The sequence below is a fragment of the Rhincodon typus genome, chromosome 23 (assembly GCF_021869965.1).
Source record: "Rhincodon typus isolate 14 chromosome 23, sRhiTyp1.1, whole genome shotgun sequence".
Lineage (NCBI taxonomy): Eukaryota > Metazoa > Chordata > Chondrichthyes > Orectolobiformes > Rhincodontidae > Rhincodon > Rhincodon typus.
The window spans coordinates 31,905,144-31,925,377 of NC_063354.1; positions in this window are offsets into that span (position 1 = coordinate 31,905,144).

Here is a 20,234-nt window from a genome sequence, read left to right on the forward strand (position 1 = left end):
ATATCTGATGTAAAACTAAAGTATGGTGAAGCCTCATTGCGAGAAACATGGCTTGAAATTGATTTCTCTGATAAATGTTTTGTCCTAGAGTGAAGCTTTTAGAAATAACCATAATTGAGTTACATTGGAGATCAGTGGATGATTTCACTAATTTACGTTTCTTAGTCATTAACGGTGATTTAAATAAAAGCTTCCTTACAGGGTCATTTCACTTTCATTTTATTGATGTGGATTTGAAATCCACAAGCATCTAGGTGTTCAATTAACTTGCAAAATAGTCAAATCTGACTCTGTGAGGTGTCATGGAAATAAATGGTTACTCCTCAAATTTCAGTCAGTATTCCTTGCTAGTGACAATTATATATATTCAAGGTCTGCAATGATTTGAAAATTGACCAAAGGCACAATTCTCTCTACACACAGCCATTCTGACCAATGCACAATGTTGAGACCTGAAAAACACTGATGTGGCTGTAAATCATCCACAGTTAAAATGAACCATGAGACAGGACTTTAATCTGTCTCCATCAAGGATTATTAGCTGTACCTTTGATGTGTTGTGGGATGTGAGTGCATGTTGCGGCTACATTGCAATCTTGGACAGGACTAAAAGCTGACGGCCTTTTCAGTTTGAGGCAAACAGGAAATGTCTCAACCATTCATCGTTATTCATTTTACTTTATCACATGAATAGGTAGAACATTCTTTCATCAGTCTCTATTATTACCAGCTTGAAGTGTAAACATATTCATGTAAATGGTGTAATACGTATCAAACTAAGTGAATGATGAATGCCCGACTGATCTGTCATGGTGGCCTTGTCTTTTCCCAAGATACAATTAGTGATCACCAAGACCAGACTTACTTAAGTCATATCTTCCTATCTGTGTAATGTGATATGTACCACCAACAACGACATTACCATACTTGAACATTTCATCCTGCCTCAGCTGAAATTAAATCTTGCTTCAATAGTAATATACAGGCAAGAGAAATGGCAAGCCCATGAAGTCCATGACAAGTAACATTTAAGAGGTAGTGCATTCTACTGATTTGAAGAGAATGAATTATAAATGTTCTTTTTGGAAAGTCACACGTGTCAAATAACACTGATCTGCTTATATAACGTCACAGTTCAATAGCCTCAATCTTGATTTTCAGATTTCCCTTTCCTTAATTTGATTACCGAATGCAGTCAACACTTCCATCGCATCCTGCAAACAAGTGGCTTACCCTGGGCTCCATCCCATGTGAAAAGTACAATGGGAAATCTTAAAATAGTCTGAGTGTTGTGGGCTATTAGGCAGAATTGGAAGAGAAGTCCGGCAAGACAAGATCTTGACGACAGGAGCATCTGACTCCATTTTCAATGCTTTCACAAGTGTTGGGGATTCGGGGGGAAGGGGTGTGCTGTTGCATTGGAGGGGAGGGGCAAGTTTATTGTTAGGCTGCATGAGTTGCCATTTAAGTGGGACTATTGCTTGTTAAATGCCTTGTTGACAGAAAACTGGCCTCATTGATATTCAACTTTCTATCTTACCAAATTCCAGATGTTGTGAAAACTTAACATGAAAACCTCGGTGTGTTCCTGGCCAATTCAACTTGGGTCTTGCTCCAAAGAACCTCCATGTTAGACAGCAGGCACCAATATTTCAGGATATGCTCATGGACACCATTCACATGCACCCCACATCCAAGGCCATTGACATCTGACATGAGCCAGCCTCTAAGAGCCTTCATGTCACACCTCTGATCCATTTACCAGGAAGCTTCTACATTTCAATGTTGCACTGTCACTGTAATACTGCAGCAAGGAGACTGCAGACTCAGGGACACACACCCAGCTCATGGACTGAGACAGACTGAGCTCTGGGGTCTTTACCTACTGTCAGTGTGCTCACTAACTCTGAGCCTACCTGGCTGCATCTCTGTCTGGTATCACCTTGCCTTGACTTTGTGCACTTTGCTGTCTCATCCAAAGACACAAGCCTTACGTTCAACATTTCCTCTCAGTTGCATAGCAATTCCCAAGATTCTGCACACTGTCCACGTCTTTGAGTTCCAGTTCGGAAAGTTGCTGCTGTGTATTGGACTCAGACGCCCATGCAGACGGTAAGAAAATTAGAGGGAATGCTGTTGACATTACTTCTGCCTTGCCTTGCTATTTAACATAGACACAATGAAAGGAAGCTTGTCATGGTTGCAGGCCTCATTTAGTTCAGGCTCAGAATGTCTTGACACGGTAAAGACAAGGACAGCCTCCGCTTCCAGTCCAGGGGTTTGGACATTGTCAGTCAGCCACTCGGGGTGGTCAGAATGTTCTCCACACAGCTACTGAATGTCAGGCAGACAAGCAATTGTCTTTAGTCTTTCTGCCCTATGACTGGAATAAGAGAGGCAGGTATTAAGAGAGTTGGAAGTGGGTGGCATAGCCATCAACTTTGTTGCAGATGGGGAGGTGATCCAAGTGTGTGATTATGGAATTCAGAGGGGATGCAGGGTTAGTGGTGTCAGGGGTTGGAGTTGGTGGCAGTGAGTGAGAGAAAATGTTGCCGCGAATGGTGACAGTGGTAGAACATGAGCATTGGTTGGAGGTGCCTCCTGTATCAGTGATACAGCAAGTGTGAGATATTGGAGAGAACATAATGACACTTACACTGGTGGTGTGAAGAAGGTCATTGATCTTCTTCCTACAGTGCTGGGCATTCCTCCATATGGCTGAGATTGCTTTAATGTGGATAGCAGGCTTAGACCAGGCTGGCATGGTCTGGTGTTGTGGTCCCCACTCTTAGTACTGGAAGAAGAGGACATCCTGCTTCTTCACCATCCTATCCAGCAGGACCTCCCAGGCCCTTCCGGCATATTAAGGTGCTGATGTCCACTGGGTGCCACGTCCAGGGCAAGTCTCAGGAACCGTGCAGGACAGCTCAGGCCTGAGAGAGTTGGTTCAGTGCATAGCAGACTTCTCAAGATGGCACAGAGGCAAGTGATGGTGTTGAACTCTGGGATGTGACTGGGAAGATGCAGTTGGAAATAGACATGAGGAATGCCACAGGGATTGGTGTTTTGGTAATATACAGCAGGAAATCTCACCAGGTCTGGTAGCAGAAATTATTCGAAACACCTAGTGCAATTCAGATTTAGCCAAAAAAAGTGAGATACAACTTAATAAATTGCTAGTGAAGTGAATGTGACCTCTTTGTAGCAAATCTTATTTTGCTGGCATTCTTTTGTAATTAGTATTGATGATATAACAGTGAACTAGCAATTACCAATTAAGGCAAAAGCAAGTTGAAGAAATTCATTCATCGTAGACTTGCTGGAATGAAAGCATAGGTTGCCATTTCCCATTGCAAATGTAATGTATAAAAATAGAAAAAGCTGGAAGTGCACAGCAGAGTGGGCAACATCTGTGGAAAATAAAGCAAAGTTCATATGTGGAAGCTTCCCAAGTGCTGAATGGCATGGATCATGTTGGGAAACTTAAGAAAATTAAGTGAGATGTTGAGTGACAGTCTTCTCAAGTTGAAACCAGAAAGTATCATTTTCCAATCAAGTTCTGGGCATCAGGACATGATTCACACTTGTGAGCAGGAAGAGGCTTTTTAACAGCAATTAGCACTTATTATCAGCCTCATTATGACCGAATCTCACCTCAATAAAACACAATTTGCCAATCTCCCAGCCACAAGATAGAAACTTTGCCCCGAGCATTCTCGACATGGCAGTCCTGGTGACACCACCTCACTGCTCTCTCCTCTGCACCTCCAACTCGAACAATTGGCACTAACATCTTAGGGCTCACTCCAAGGGGAGTGGCCACACATCCACGAACATCTGAGAAATGCCAGCCTCATCTCATCATGATGGCCTATCTCTGATCTACTTACACTACACTTCTGCAGTTCAACCAAAGCTACAATTTTGAGTACACCAGCACCTCTCCTTGTCATATTGCTGCAAGGGCACTTTGCACCCAGGGGCAAATACTAAGCTCACAATTGGAAGAGGCTGCAGCGGTCTCTTAGTGCACATTCTCTTTGCACCTACTTCCAATCTCACAGCTTCTCTGCCATGCATTGCCTCTTAGCATTTTTCTCCCTCAGCCACACCTTAAAGGCTCACAGTGCTTCTATCTTGCTTTGCTGTTTAAGCCAATCACAAAGCCAGCAGTCTTGTCATGGTTAACAGCAGTGATCAGTTAATGGGGTGGACATATTGTCACATGACACATTGCTATGTCAATCTCCCACCTACAGAATGCAATAGCAGTCAATGCAGCAAACAACTGCATATGTGTATCAACCAAATGATCAGATCTCAAAGTCAAAAGGATCCATTATCGGTCATAGTTATAACTTCATATCTCCCAGCAGTCCAGGTGTTTGGGTACAGTCAGTCATCCACCCAAGGTGATCAGGAGCAGGGACTTTGTCTCACTATGGTCTATGCAGTCGTGGATCATCAACTGAGGATCTGTACAGAGAGCGTTCAGGGGTCCAGTCAGTCATCAACCAGGGTTGTCAATCCCAAGTCATTCAGGGAGTGGGCCACAGATGGTCCTGGGGTGTCACCAATGAATGTCCAGCTGTGGGCTGTGGTATCATGGGACACTGTTGTGGTAGGGAATAAACCCTGGCGATTGGAGAGAGCAACCTGGAATGTTGAGGAGATTCGGGAAATTCAACATATGTGGAAGGGGGTTGGTAGTACATCGGAGGGCACGGAATGTTGTGGGAACGGAGCTATAGGTGGTCACCACTACTGTGGCCTCCATGGGGGCGTGTGTGCATCATGATGGTGGGCAGGACTAAACTGTTGTGATAGAGCACAGTGGGTAAAGATGAAAGTTGCAGATGTAACTCCAGGTGGTGTGTAGCAACATGTCAGGGATCAGTTGTGATGGGCTGTCCAAATTCTAATGCCAGCTAGAAATGTGGGATGTTGGGACCTATTGACCAGGCTGAGCCATACTCATGGTGCCCAGTGCCACCTGCATTGTCTTTTGTGATCTCTCGATTCCCAAACGTGAATGGAACATGGCTGTGATCACCTTCCGAATGAGCAGAGTCATGGAGTTTTCTGTGAATAGGCGAAACATCTGAGTGACTACAGCCACTTCAAGGGGAAATTGCATCAAACATACAATGACAGAGCACTATTTGAAGACATTTGAAATGATTTCATTGTACATGTGAAATTGTACAGTGTTCAACTGTGTGGGATGCAAATGCCAGTCACAAACAAAGTTGACCAAGTCATCAGTCCTTGCAGATTGAAGACAGACTTCTCTGTGAGGCAGGAGTAATCCTAGGTGATCTTAAAAGAGGCACCTGTGGGCCATAAATCTAATGCAAGACCTCGTTGACTGCACAGGGGCAAGGAACTGATTCCCTCTCAATTTAATTTGTAAGTATAATGCAATACTCTCCTATATACAAAGCTTCCTCTGATAGGCGATGTGTGATCAGGACAGAAGTGTTCAGTACTCATGCAGCATTTGCAATGTCCTACTGTCTTTTGTGACATGACTGGTAGCACTGAATGATGTCCAATGTCAAAGTTTGATTGGAGTAACAGGTGTTCCAGCGAGCCCAGGACCAGCAGCAACCTGCCGTTGGTGCCATGCAGCCTGCACATGAAGAGATCTTAGCTCAAGGTCCCCTCACAGGAGATACAGGAGGCCCAGGGTCTATCATCCTCAATGCCATTTCCTCCAGATGAGTGAGGCACGTTGCTGACACAGTCTGAGGATATTGGATGCCAATGTCTGTGGAAATGCCTTCTATGTAGCCACTGCTCATGGAGTATGCCCTGAGATGTTGGTGCCCAGTGTCCAATATGGAGGTCCTATGGAACAAGCAGTGAGCGGAATTCACCATACCCACTCTGACCTCCACATCGAGAATTGTTGACGCCCAGCTTGTTCAGTGGGTTCATTCAGATAGGAAGTTAAGTATCAATGAGTCGAGTTGTGGCATTGATGAGGTGATTTTAAAATCTTGAATCCTCCTTAATTGTCAACTCACCACTGCCTAATGAGAAACTCATCTGGCTGTTCCACCAATGTATAAAAAAAACAGGGAGACGTTCCCAAACTCCAGATAGGCCTTGCCAGAATTCTCACCTGATTCTGCTACAAATCTTGTTCAGGCCCCTGTAGTTTTCCCCCATTAAGTCTGTTTTCCATTAAAATTAGATCATGGTTGACCCATTCCATTGACCCACTATTATTGCATACATTTGCTTAGCAAGATCTGCTTTTTCCTGCTGGTCAGTTAGGATGAATCTACCCCATAACACATTGTCTACAAACGTTTTAAAGCAAGAAAAGAATTCTGTTCGGTGCTTCACTTATACAGGGTCCCAAATTAATGGTCATGTGAATAAACATGGTGTAAGGCTAAAGTATCAAGGACCCCTTCCACCCCAGTAATGCTCTCCTACAACCTCTTCCGTCAGGCAGATGATACAGAAGCTTGAACACAACAAGTTCAAGAACAGCTCCTTCCCTGTCATTGTTAGACTGATGAATGGACTTTCTAACTTCAAACAATGCTGTTCTGTTAATGTTGATCTTGCTTTGCCTCCCTCCTGTGCAGTATAATCTGTATGCCTCATTCTGGCTAAGCACCCTATGCTCTGTACATCCTTGCTTACTATGATCTGATTGTACTGCTCACAAACAAAGCTTTTCACTGTACTTAGGTACAAGTGACTACAATAAATCAAATCAAATCAATCAAAAATCTTCATACTTTGCTACTGTCACCGTATATATGTATAATGCTAATGCATATGAGTGCATATGCTCATATATGCTATGATGGATAAAAGGAATATAAATCAAGACATTTACTGTTTAATTTGAAAACAGGTCAGTTTAACCAAATTTAATTAAGTTCAAATGAACATCTTTGGTCACTTGAAAACTGGTTTTAATTCGTAAGGTAGTTTAAAAATGCAATTCATAGGAAGTGAAAATAATGAAATGAATGAAAATTTATTATCCTCCCTGGTTATCTTGCCATGGCAATGGGCTCTCTCCTTAAACCACTTCTGCTCTATAGTAACTAATTTCCAACTGAACTATTCGCTACACCCTTCAGAGGGCACAAGGAGTCACCTTTGTAATGTGGCACGACAGTCACAAGTAAATTAACTAAGGTGGCAGATTCATTTCTTTCAAAGGACAATAATGAACCAGTTGGGATTTTAATGCCAAAATGACAGCTGTTGACAATCATTCTTCCTGCTTTTTGCCCGAAATCACAAGCATTTACAGAACTAATTTCACAACTTTGCATTTGAACTCCAAGCCTCTGGCCTGTTAGTTTATTAGCAGAACTGTGTCCCTGATATACCCCATAGCTAAGAAAGGTAATTAGCTTACTACCCTACAGCATACTAGAAGTGAGCACATTCTTTCCCAGGAGCTCAAATGTATTGAGTTGACTTTTTGCCTTTGTCTTGGCTTCCATCTAAAAAATCTAAGCTTGAAATCAGACAAAAATATTTCTAACTGATCTCAACTGTTTCTTTGCTTTTTTCAACATCAGTGAAACCCTGTACTTTAAGCCTTGGCCTTTCACTTTGATTTCCTAACAAATAAGGTAATAGACTAATTTAAATAATCAAACCATGGTCTTATTCCTCTGTCAAAATTTCAGTTCTTTGCTTAGCTACAACTTATTATACTTCATTATAACTGTTCCTATCACATTGTTCATAACCTAGGGTTACTGAACTTTATTCTATTTTGCTTAGATATGTTGCAAAACAGATCCTGACTGTTGTGTAAGAGTGCACTTGATGAACATCATATTTACATAAGGCATCCACAGATGACAAAACGGATAAAATAAGAACAGGCTTTATTTTCTCATTTTCAGTGCCGATACTGCAGGCACCCACACAGGCAAAAAAAAAGCCCAATTATCCAGCTTGATCCTTGACCAAAATGAATGCTCTTATTCAACATTTGACACTGAGGCCGATTAGCACCCAAATAATTTATGGGCGTCATGCTCCCTTGCTTGGGAGCATGGATAATTTTTTTTTGAATGAGGTTGCCTTTTTCTGTTTTGTTATATACCAGTGGAGGAACAAATAGTGGCAGATATGAGCTAATGTCTTTACCCCCAGACTCACAGCAGCAGGCCCGTTCTTTCAGCTCAGCTGCCAACTAGTGCTGCTTCTCAAAGCTCCCAGGTCATGACACAAGAACAGACGCCAGTAATGTACATTTGGGGAGTGTATTTGGTCTGGTTCTTATCAGTTTACACTCTTTTGACATTTATGGAAGAGGTTGCCTACATTCTTTTTTACATGATAAATAAAACACTTGACTTTAAAACCTCAATCAGCCTAATACAGCCAAAAATTATGGAGTGTTTAACTTACACTAACTTTTAATGCATTCTTCACACTATTTTTGGTAGATTTATGTTTTTCATTAACCAATCACAAATGTGGAGTATCAATCTTCCCACAGTACTGAGGGTGTATTGTAGATTCCTGTCAGAATACAAGTCTAAGCTTTCATAAGCCTGAAGTATAGGAACAGTTTGAAAAGTAACATTAACAAATCTTACAATACCACCTAAGCAATTAGGAGCTGAAATATAGGTGCCCAGAATTTGTTTTGACTAGATTTTATTCTGCATAGTGACTTATTAAGAAGAACAGGTCTTAATAGCACCCTGCCAAAACTATTACAGACGTTTGGGATCGATCATTTTTTAACATGACTGAGCTTTCAATCTTAGTGCTTCTGTAAATTAAAGAAAAATGCACCAAAGTTACTTCCTAGCGAAGAAACTTCCAACAAAATGTACGATTAATACCATTAGATAAGGAAACCTGCTAACGGTAGGATATTATTAAGCTGGAGTGAATTCAGAAAAGATTTACCAAGATGTTGCCAGGAATGGAGGATTTGAGTCATAAAGAGAGGCTGAATAGGCTGGAAATTTTTTTCACTGGAGTGTAAGAGGTTGAGGGTTGATCTTATAGAGGTTTGTAACATCGCGAAGGGTCTTTTCCCTTGGATGGGCAATTCAAAACTAGGAGGCATATTTTTAAGGTGAGAGGAGAAAGATTTAAAAAGGACATGAGGGGCAACTTTTTTTTTACACAGAGAGTGGTTTGTGTGTGGACTGAACTTCCCGAGGGAGTGGTAGATGTAGGTACAGTTCCACGTTTAAAAGATATTTCTGTAAGTACCTGAATAAGACAAGTTTGGAGGGATGTGGACCAAACACAGGCAAGTGGGACTAGTTTGATTTGGGAACATGGTTGGCGTGCACTCGTTGGACCAAAGGGTCTGTTTCCATGTTGTATGATTCTATGACTCTTTGACTCTAAGGCAGCATTCTCAAGGCCTGTGAAGTTTAAATCTCATGGGTTCAAAGTTTTTTTTGCTGTTGGTATTCCAAATTATAAAATGTTGCAAAGCTGAGCTATTAAGGAAACAGTGAGGCATTACATTATGGCTTCAAACTGAATGGAGGGACAAAACAGCACAATATTGTGGTTTGTAAAAGTGTGCTTCCAATGCAAAATCTGAAACACTCATCTTGTGTCCTTTACACACAATCAGGATGCATACCTAATGACTGAACGTCATCAATATTAATTTTATTTTTGGATAACATGTAGTCTGATGTCTCGGATCCATTCAGGTAATTTAGTTGCAAATATTTATCCTGCAACCATACGAGAAATCTAAGGCACAGCAAGGAGCTTCATATTGATACTAAAAAGTTAGAGTATAGGCAAAAGCAGGAGAAGAGTTAACAGTTAACTTGGGTGCAGAACATCTAACCACCTGGTTGTACATCCAAGCAACCAAGATGAATAATTCAACATAATTAATTTAAATGTTCCTGGCCCCTACCTAGAAACAAGAAGTCAGATAATGTTGTCATATGATTCTGGCAAAAACACTCATTGACAAACCTGTATTTAGATCTGTGACAATGTCTAGTCTTTGAATCTTTCCTTCACCTCATGGGACAGCAGAAACCTATCCTAAAGTTAAATGTGAGGGGCTAGCTGCTACACCTTAGTATTGTGTCACCATAAAATCATATTAAATAAATGTAGAACTGATGATCATTTCTGCATTCAGGTATAGTTAAGGTTATTTTTTTTTGGTTCCTTTTGCTTCAGTAGATTCAAATTGAAAGTATGTTACAAGTTGAAGCTTCAGGAAACTGAAACTGCTTTGATTGCATTTTCCAGAAAACCTCTCTGTGCAATTCTAAGTTCATTTGATCAAATTTTCTGTGCAATGATACATTCAATAACAAAGATGCTCTTACCGAATACCCTGTCTAGTGTGAAAAATAGCTGGTGTAATGAGGTGTAATGATGCATTCAGTCACGAAGATCTCCTGCCTAAAGCTATGCTCAGTGATAGAGGTCTTCTGTGTAATGGTAGAAATCGTCCTGCCTAAAGCTCTGTCCTGTGACAGAGGCCTCCTTTGTAATGATATATTCTATTCGTAGAGCTTCGTGATGTGGTGAAATGCAATGCTCAATTTAATTTGATCAGTGACTGTTACAAAAGTCCTCCTATAAAAGCTATCTAATGAGTGTAATAAGAGCAATACGAACAGGACCTTACCTCCTTTATAATTCTCCTATATAACATTTTACTGATCTTGCTCACGCTATCTTGGAAGCAGAGAATGGAATGCAACAGCTATCCTGGGAGAAGGAGGGAGGGTACAGGGCAGGTAGAATTTGTGATAAAACAACACACATTTTCTCAAACTTGCATGAGTTGACTTGCAGATTCCAGTGAAAAATCCAGACGACAGTTTATTTGCTTACCCTTTTGTCTTCATCACAGATATCATTATTTGTGTTGCCAATATTAGGTCCTTATCCAGTGAAAAATAGATTAGTACGATGTTTGGCACTAAAGGAAATGTGACTTCTCCTGTCTTTTCATGCCTGCACAGAAGCCTGAATCTACATAAGGATAGGAAAACTGAAGCATAAACACCTTTATTGCCTGAAAAGCTGGTGTTTCTACAAAATTGATATGGAGGTAACTAATTCTATTGTTACATATTTAAAATAGGAAATAAAGTCCAAAGAAATTGCAATTTACAATTCAGATACAATTTGAGGTAATGACCATTAAAACTAGAACATGATATGACACTGGAATTTTAAAGAGCAATATTACGATATATGGAATTGTTGCATTGATTTTGTCACTGGCATAAACAAGAGCAGCCCATTGGGAGTACTGTGAGCATTTTTGGACCCCTTTTTTAATGAAAGATATCATTTCGTTGTAGACAGTTCAGAGAAAGTTCATGAAGATGACCCTGGTCTGGAGGGGCTGTCTTATGTGCAAAGATTATACAGGTTGGGACTCTACTCTTTGACATTTAGAAGAATAAGAGGTGATATCATTGAAACACATAGTATTCTTAATGGGTTTGACAGAGTGATTTGTTGTGAGATGAGGAAGAGCTCTTTCTCTCAGAGGGTTGAGTCTTTGTAACTCCTTGCCACAGAGAGCTGTGGGGACAGAAACTTTCTGTACGTTTAAGGCTGAGACAGATAGATTCTTGAATAGAAGGGGGCAAAGTTCTTGTGTATATTGAAGGTTGAGAGAGATAAATAGACATAGAAACATATAGGATTCTTAAGGGGTTTAACAGGGTAAATACTAAGAGAATGCTTCCCCTCACGGGAGAGTGTAGGATCAGACAGCATAGTTTCTGAATAAAGGGGCACCAAATTAAGACTGAGGTGAGGAGAAATTTTTTCTGTCAGAGGATTGTAAGTCTATGGAACTCATTGCAATGGAGATCTGTGGGGGTAGAGTCTTTATGTATATTTAAGGCAGAGATAGATAAATTCTTGACCAGGAGAGGAATCAAGGGTTAAGGGGAAAAGGACAGAAAAGTGGATGTGAAGAATGTTGGAGCTGCCACAATCCTATTGAATGGCAGCGTAGACTCGAGAAGCTGAACAGCCTACTACTGGTCTTATTTCTTATGGTCATATGACGTGGAGGTGCCGGTGTTGGACTGGGGTGAACGAAGTCAGAAATCACGCAACACCAGGTGATAGTCCAACAGGTTTATTTGAAATCATAAGCTTTTGGAGCGCTTCATCCTCCTTCAAAGGAGAACTTCACCTGATGAAGGAGCAGCGCTCCAAAAGCTTCTTCCGATAACTAAAGCCCTCCAGTCCTGGCAACATCCTTGTAAATCTTTTCCACACCCTCTCAAGTTTAACAGAATCCTTCCTATAGAAGAACAAAAGGAATTGTTTGCAGTATTCTAAATGTCCTTTACAGCTGCAACATGACATCCCAACTCCTATACTCAATGCTTTGAACATTGTCAGAGTCTGAGGGGCAACCTTATAGAGGTTTATAAAATCATGAGGGGCATGGATAAGATCAATAGCCAAGGTCTTTTTCCAAGGGTAGGAGAGTCCAAAGCTAGAGGGCATAGGTTTAAGGTGGGAGGTGGAAAATTTGAAAGAGACCTGAGGGGTAACTTTTTCATGCAGAGAATGGTGCATGTATGGAATGAGCTGCCACAGGAAGTGGTAGAGTTGGGTACAATTACAAAAGGCATCTGGAAGGGTAGATGAATAGCAAGGGTTTAGAGGGATATGAGCCAAATGCATTGGGACCGTTTTTGTTTGTTATTTACATAAATGATCTGGATGTGAATATACAAGGTATGAGTAATTTTGCGGATGATACAAAACTGGTGGTATCATTGATTACAAGGAAGGTTATTAAAAATTACAGAAGGATCTTGATAAGATGGGGAATCGGGCAAATGCTATTCAATACAGACGTGTGTGAGGTGTTGCACTTTGGAAAGTCAAACCAAGGTAGGACTTATATAGTAAATGGTAAGGTCCTGAGGGATGTTGTGGAATAGAGGAGCTAGGAGTATAAATACATGGTTCATTGAAAGCGGAATCACAGATGAACAGGGTAGTGAAGAAGGCATTTAGCATACTGGCCTTCATCGGTCAAGGCATTGAGTATAGAAGTTGGGACGTTATGTTACAATTGTATAAGTCATTGGTGAGGCTACACTTGGAATATTGTGCACAGTTTTGATCACCCTGTTATAGGAGAGACATAGTTAAACTGGTAAGTGCACAAAGGAGATGTTGCCAGGACTAGTACGCCTGAGTTATAGGGAGGGGTTTGCCAGGAAAGGACTTTATTCCTTGGAATGCAAGAGACTGAGGGGTGATCTTATTGGGGTGTATAAAACCATGAGGGGCATAGATAGGATGGATGCATTTAATCTTTTTCCCAGGGATGGGGAATTGAAAACTAGAGGGCATAGTTTTAAGATGAGAGGGGAAAGATTTAAGAAGGACCTGAGGGGCAACTTCTTCACACAGAGAGTGATGCATATATGGAATGAGCTGCCAGAGAAAGTACTTGAGGCAGGTACAATAGCAACATTTAGAAAACATTTGGATAGGTCCATGGATGGGAAAGGCTTAGAACATAGAACATAGAACATTACAGCGCAGTACAGGCGCTTCGGCCCTCGATGTTGCGCCAACCTGTGAAACCAATCTGAAGGCCATCTAACCTAAACTATTCCATTATCATCCATATGTTTATCCAATGACCATTTAAATGCCCTTAAAGTTGGCAAGTCTACTACTTTTGCAGGCAGGGCATCCCACGCCCTTGCTACTCTCTGAGTAAAGAACCTACCTCTGACATCTGTCCTATATCTATCACCCCGCAATTTAAAGCTATGTCCCCTTGTGCTCGCCATCACCATCCGAGGAAAAAGGCTCCCACTGTCCACCCTATCTAATCCTCTGATCATCTTGTATGTCTCTATTAAGTCACCTCTTAACCTTCTTCTCTCTAACGAAAACAGCCTCAAGTCCCTCAGCCTTTCCTCATAAGACCTTCCCTCCATACCAGGCAACATCCTGGTAAATCTCCTCTGCACCTTTTCCAACGCTTCCACATCCTTCCTATAATGCGGTGTCCAGAACTGTACGCAATGCTCCAAGTGCGGCCGCACCAGAGTTTTGTACAGCTGCAACATGACCTCATGGCTCCGAAACTCAATCCCTCTACCAATAAAACCTAATTTACCGTACGCCTTCTTAACAATGCTATCAACCTGGGTGGTTAGAGGGATATGGACCAAAAGCAGCAATTGGAACTAGCTGAGTGGCCACCATGGTCAGCATGGACCAGTTTGGGCTGAAGGGCTTGTTCAATGCTGTATTACTCTATGATTCTATGACTCTAATTGCTAACAAATTACTAAGTCAGATTGGGATGTCTAGTCTGCACTGACGAGTTGGACCAAAGGGTCTACTTCCATGCAGTATTACTCTAGAAGGAGTAAAAGGATCAGCTATGATCCTACTGAATGGCAGAGAAGGGTCCAGGGGCAAAACAACCTACTCCTGTTCCTATTTCTTGTGGTTTTATTGTCTTTCATGGCATGACAATGTTGGTCACTAAACTGCAACAAATGGTACTTCAATTAAAGGTGAATGTTTTATTGTGGCTCCTTTATTTAACAATTGAATTGTTGATTTGAGTCTGTTAGCTACACATTAAATAGAATAGTAGACATGGTGACTCAATGGTTAACACTGCTGCCTCGCAGCACCCCGGACCCAGATTCAATTCCAGCCGTGGCTGACTGTCTGTGCAGAGCTTGCAAATTCTCTCTGTGTCTGTGTGGGTTTCCTCCAGGTGCTCTGGTTTCCTCCAGCAGTCCAAAAATGTGGAGGTTAGGTGGCTTGGCCATGCTAAATTGCCCATAGTGTCCAGGGGTTGGATTAGACATGGTAATATGTAGGGTTATGGGATAGAGTGCGGTGCTGGGGCTCGGACTGGGTGGGATGCTCTTTGGAGGCTGGTGTCAATGGGCTAAATGGCCTCTTTCCACACTGTGGGGATTCAATGATTAACTGAATCCCAAGCCGCAACAATAGATAATCATAGGGAACCCAGGCTAATCAGTAATAAACTATTGTTTCTGACTATGTCAAGGAATGAAAGCCCAGTGAAAATTCAGCTGCATATTTTCAAAGCAGCTGAATAAGATTAATATAGGAAAAGAGAGGTCAGATTCTACGGTAGGAGAATCAGAAAACAGACTATTATTTAAATGGAGAGTGTAATGGACCAGACCAAACCCCCTCAAAACATTTCAAGGAGACAGCTTAGACCCTATATTTTCTTATTTTAAAAGCAGTGCCCAATGTTGGGTTTTGAATGCAATTTCATTGGTCAAACTATCAGGCTTGAAACGAAACACACTTTATTCAAAAAGTTAAAATACAGACAAAATAAAAACAAAAGAAAAGAATTGGCTTAACTGTCACTCTATCAAAGTACTTAAAAAAATAATTAACTACTCCTTAACTGTTCCAGTATAGTAAGATCCCATAAACACACTTTTGGCAAAGGCAAATTCAGTAAAATAAATTGTCTCACGTGCAATTCTAATAGCAGAAAGTGAGGCCAAGCTTTCAGCTGTAGCAAAGAGAGAGAGAGAGAGAGAGATGGAACAGCTTTCACAACCCCAACTGCTACTAAACGCTAAACTAAAAACCCTGGTTCGGTGGGAGATTGATCCCACCTATTCAGGCTTCTTCTATTGTTACAAATCAAAGAAAACCCGAGCATCATAAGCTTTTACTTTATTAGCTTGAAGCAGGGCGCTCAGTACCTCTGACTCAACCTCTCTTCATAAAAAAAGGACAAAATACACCTCTTAAAACCATAGTATCATCACAAGAGAAACACCAAAAATGCACTGTAGAGATATCTGGGTGTTCTTATGCATGAAACACAAAAGGTTGGCATGAGATGCAGCAAATAATTATGACAACAAATTGAATTTTACCTTTATTCAGATTTTAAAAATAGGGAAGTCTTGCTACAATTGTACAGACTGTTGTTGAGGCTGCACCTGGAGTACTTTGTACAGTTTTGCTCCTTACATTTAGAAAAGGATTCATTGGCATTGGGGTAGTTTAAAAGAGATTCACTACACAGATTCCTGGGATGAAGAATTTGACTTATCAAGAACGGATAAAAAGGTTAGACCATTATTCATTACAGCTTAATAGAATAAGGGGTGAACTTTTTGTAACACACAAAATTCTGAGAGGTCCTAACAGGATAAATAATGAGAAGATATTCCACTTGTTGGGGAATCTTAAACTAGGAGATATAGTTACAGAATAAGGGGGCACTCACTTAAGGTTGAGATGGGAAGGAATTTCTCCCAAAGGATAGTGACTGTCTGGAGTTGCAGAGGCTAGATCACCGTAGCATTAAAAGAGGAGGTGTTAAGTTTTAAACATCAGGATATGTGGAGCTACACAAAAGAGGAGCTGAATACTGCAGATCTGCGATGATCTTATTGAATGACAGTGCAATCTCAAGAGGACAAATGGCCTACTCCTATTTCTTTTTAAGGTTTGTATCTTCTAAGCCAATGTCACACAAATACAGTAGATTGTTAAGTATAGTAGGATTACCGAAAACTTGTTTCACCCAACAACTTCCCAATCCCCATGTCACTCCCAGCAGCATTGTCTAAAAAAGCATATTCTGACATACAGTTCAACATGAGAGGAAAGCAGGCCTGTGCCCCTGTGCTGTCGGTGCTTCACAAAGATAGCGAGGATTATTTTGTAATGATCTGGTGAAGATTACTTGTGACCAGAATTTCTAACCTAAATAGGTGAACATACAAAATTTTGTGATCATCAATATGTTTAATCTTGAATCTCTGAGTGCCTGATTCATGCTATTACCTCCTCAATAGCCTCATAGTACATAAAAGTTGCAACCATCACTGGCCAGGCCAGTATTTATTGTCCATCCCTAATAGTCCAGAGGGCAGTTGAGTCAACCACATTGCTGTGGGTCTGGAGTCAGGAGTCATATGTAGACCAGACTAGGTAAGGATAGCAGTTTCCTTCCCTAAAGGACATTAGTGAACTAGGTGGGATTTCCCCCAACAATCAACAATGGATTCATGGTCATAATTAGACCCTTAATTCCAGATTTTTATTGAATTCAAACTCTACCATCACCAAGGCAGGATTCAAACAATACCCAGGTCTGTGGATGAACAGTCCAGTGATAATACCATTAAGTCGTTACTTCCCTTACCCTCTGAGTTGACTACACAGAATAATTAAAACAAGCTTACTCTGTCTACTCTGGATGTGTTGGCAGCCATTTTTCATGTTTATTGCACAGTTGAGAATCAGATCATGATGGAAGACTTTCAACAATGTGCTCAAGGGGGAGAGTTGCAGGTTCTGCCTGTTATTTTTTGGTATCTCTTAAATGTCATTTTTCTTTCTGTGTTGCAGTCCCAGTCCACCCCATTATATTCAAGCTTCTCCATGCTCCCACCCAACCTTTTTTCTTCAACTATTCATCACCCCAATGTACAGGTCTAGTGCTAAGACACGGCACCTCCATCGAAGACACACTGGTGGCCAATGAGCCCCTCCCAATGTACCCCTTGCTGTATCAGATCATACCGTTATTGTTCGAATTGTTCTTCTTCATAGTGATTATTTCCTTTGCATTCCGGCATCCAATCTCCACATGATTTCCCCAAAATAGCACTAGCCCCAGATAGCCCCCTTTGATGTCAAATGCACAACTACCCCAGGCCTGACAATGGCCCTGGCTCTGGAATGACTTGGGAAGATAGCCCCAAGTTCAGCCCATTGGCTGATCTCTGTGCAGCTTCCTGATGGACCTACAGGTAATCCGCAGACTGGTTATACTCGACCTGCAGGACTGGCCATGGCCCAATTCCGGACTATAAGGACATGGATCTCTGGATAGCAATTACACCAAATGGCTAACTGACCGTGGCCAATTCCTGAACTGAGAAAGGACAATGCTGTGAGTGTATAATGGTGGCATCCCTGATAGAGCATAATGCCCCTTGACTGGACCAAGGACTACTCCACTTAGACTTTCAGGCACAGAAAATTTGGTTGAAGCACATGTAGTACTATTGCAGTGTAAGCGCAGAGCTATACATTAACTTACACACACCCAGCTTGACTTTTCAGTGCTGATAAACATGACAAGCTATCTGATTTTCTGTCTGCACTAAATGACGAAACAAGACATGACTATTGTAAACCTGAATGGTCTGAATGAAGCAACAATATGGTAAAAGCAAAGGCAGAGATGCTGTGAGCATTTAAGTGGGCACAAAGTGAGTGAGCGCTGAGAGAGTAAGCCGAGAATCTTGTTCTGATGCATCAGATGGCTGTCCCTGTGGCCCGTTAGCAGCATTGTTAGCTCACCAGCTCCCCATCCTCCCACGCTGTGCCTGTTTTGCTATTCATTGAGATCTTAGCTGATCAGCAATAAATTTATACACCCATAATTGGCTAACATGCCCTAATATCTTTGGTTAATAAAAGTCAACTTCTCGCTTTTGAATTTAATGATTAATGCTAAATCAATCATCATTTGCTGAAAGAAAGTTTCAAACTTTATTGCCCTTTTCATGATGAAGTTCTAATTCCACTCCTGGAAGATCATGCTCCGATGTTTAGATTTTGCCCTCTAAGTCTGGGTACCCCTACTGGCGGAAATTGTTTCTTTAGATCTACCTTATATGTTGCCCTTAACTTGAAAATCTTGGAATCATCCCTTTCAATGTTCTAGGGTTACAACCCTAGTTTGTGTAACCTCTCCTTTTACTTTTTTGTACTTTACCTCCCTGGGTATTTATTTCATTCTTGTAATTTTTAAAATTCATTTTGTGGGATGTGGGCGTCGCTGGCTGGCCAGCATTTCTTGCCCATCCCTAGATGCCCTTGAGAAGGTGGTGGTGAGCTGCCTTCTTGAACCGTTGCAGTTCACCTGCTGTGGGTTGACCCACAATACCATTAGGAAGGAATTCCAGGATTTTAACCCAGCGACAGTGAAGGAATGGTGATATATTTCTGAGTCAGGATGGTGAATGGCTTGCAGGGGAACTTGGAGCGGTGGTGTTCTCAGATATTTGCTGTCCTTGTCCTTCTAGATGGAAGTGGCTGTGGGTTTCGAAGGTGCTGTCTGAGGATCTTTGGTAAATTTCTGCAGTGCATCTTGTAGATAATACACACTGCTGATACTGAGTGTCGGTGGTGGATGGGGTGGATGCTTGTGGGCATAATGCCAATTAAACTGGCTGCTTTGTCCTGGATGGTGTCAAGATTCTTGAGTGTTGTTGGAGCTGTACTCATTTGGGCAAGTGGGGAGTATTCCATCACACTCCTGACTTGTGCCTTGTAGATGGCAGACAGACTTAGAGGAGTCAGGAGGTGAATTACTCACCACAGTATTCCTAACCTCTGACCTGTTCTTGTGGCCATTATGTTTATGTGGTGAGTCCAGTTCAGTTTCTGATCAATGATAACCCCAAGAATATTGATAGTGAGAGATTCAATGATGGTCACGCCATTGAATGCCAAGGAGCGGTGGTTAGATTGTCTCTTATTCATGATGGTTTTAGCCTGGCATTTGTGTGGCACGAATGTTACTTGTCACTTTTCAGCCCAAGCCTGGATATTGTCCAGATCTTGTATTTGAACACGGACTGCTTCAGTATCTGAGGAGTTGCGAATGATGTTGAGCATTGGCGAACATCCCCAGTTCTGACCTTATGATGAAGGGAAGGTTATTGATGAAGCAGCTGAAGATGGTTGGGCCGAGGACACTACCCTGAGGAACTCCTGCAGAGATGTCCTGGAGCTGAGATGATTGACCTTCAACAACCACCTGTCTTCCTACGTGACAGGTATGACACCAATCACTCCAATCAAGCAAATAAGAGTTTGCTCCTGACATTCATTGTTTCCAGTTTTGCTACGGCTCCTTGATGTCACACTGGGTTGAATGCTGCTTTGATGGAATTCACCTCTGAAATTCAGCTCTTTTGTCCATGTTTGAACCAAGGCTGTAATGAGTTCAGGAGCTGAATGGCCCTGACGGAACCCAAACTGGGCGTCACTAAGCAGGTTATTGCTGAGCAGGTGCTGCTTGAAAGCATAGTTGATGACACCATCCATCACTTTACTGATGATCAAGAGTAGACTGATGGGGCGGGTAATTGGCCAGGTTGAATTAATCCGACATTTTATGTACAGGACATACTTGGGCAATTTTCCACATTGTCAATAGATAACAGTGTTGTAACTGT